Below are 1,276 nucleotides of genomic sequence, written 5' to 3'. Positions count from 1 at the left end.
CCCTGTCATTTCAACACGTTGACCCAGTAGTTTATAGCTCTTGTTCATGCTAATACCTGACGACTTTATTCAGCTGAGTGAGTGAATATAGAAACGGGGTCTCCATCTGAAGGGGACCGCGTTTCGCATAGTTGGGGTATAACATAGGGGGGCAGGTGCGAATGTCCGCAAAAGTGCACCCACTGGGCAATTCGTCCACGGGAAGCCTGTGAGACTCGAATCTTCAGCAAAGGGTGCCAAAGAATGCCAACACCAGTCTACTGTGGCACCAGACCCGGAAGGATGTGGACCCTGTGGGTAACGAACCGTAACGGAGATCGTGACGCTGGTCGTGGGGAGTGTAACGGTTGGCTGGGGTGGGTAGGTGGGTAACGGTCCGTAACAGCGGTGAGGTGAGCTGGGTGGGTAATTTTTTTTTTTTTTTTTTTTTTTTCTAATTATATGGTCGTGTTTTCAGTTCAGGTTCACTGGTATCTATTTATGTTTATGTCCTTATTTATTTAATTATTTGTTTATTTATTCAATAATTAATATATTTAGAGCATACACTAGGAGATAATACTCACCTTCACCTAAACATCACCACCTTTGCCCTACGTACTCGGCAATCCATTGGGGATCGACTCCGGGACCTCAGCGTATAGTTCGGGGACCGAGATCGATGCCCAACGGACCACAAGACATTAAAAAAAAATGGCATCATGCCTCTGGCTGTGTCTTATATGTCATGAAGTTTATGCTGAAGGATACGAAATCTCTGGCGACGGATAAAGGACAACGAAGTGTGGTGAGATGTCGGCCATCTTAGCTGGCGCCAACCCCCCCCCTCCCTCCCCTTCCCTCCCCCTACTGTTTATTTTCCCTTGTTACCCCCCTCCCTCCCTCCCTCCCTCCCTCCCTCCCTCACCCCCTGACAAAGAATCTGTGAACTGAGAGAGAATAAGGACCGTGGTGGTGGTGGTAGTGGTGGTGGTGGTGGTGGTGGTGGTGGTAGTGGAGGTGGTGGTAGTGTTGGTGGTGGTGGTGGTGATTGTGGTGGTGGTAGTGTCGGTGGTGGTGAGTGGTGTGGTTGGAGGCGAGTAATTCTCTTGACGGTACAGATTAACTGAGATTGAATGAAGTCACATGGTGTGTTTGATTTTTAATTATTCATTTATATTTTTATTATATATATATATATATATATATATATATATATATATATATGTATATATATATATACATGTACATACATACATACATATACCAAGGCTTTTTCCCCCTTACAAGGGAGGTA

This window comes from Oratosquilla oratoria, chromosome 36 (assembly GCF_046742065.1).
Source record: "Oratosquilla oratoria isolate Oo_2021 chromosome 36, ASM4674206v1, whole genome shotgun sequence".
Taxonomy (NCBI): domain Eukaryota; kingdom Metazoa; phylum Arthropoda; class Malacostraca; order Stomatopoda; family Squillidae; genus Oratosquilla; species Oratosquilla oratoria.
Note: the sequence above shows the minus strand (reverse complement) of the source record.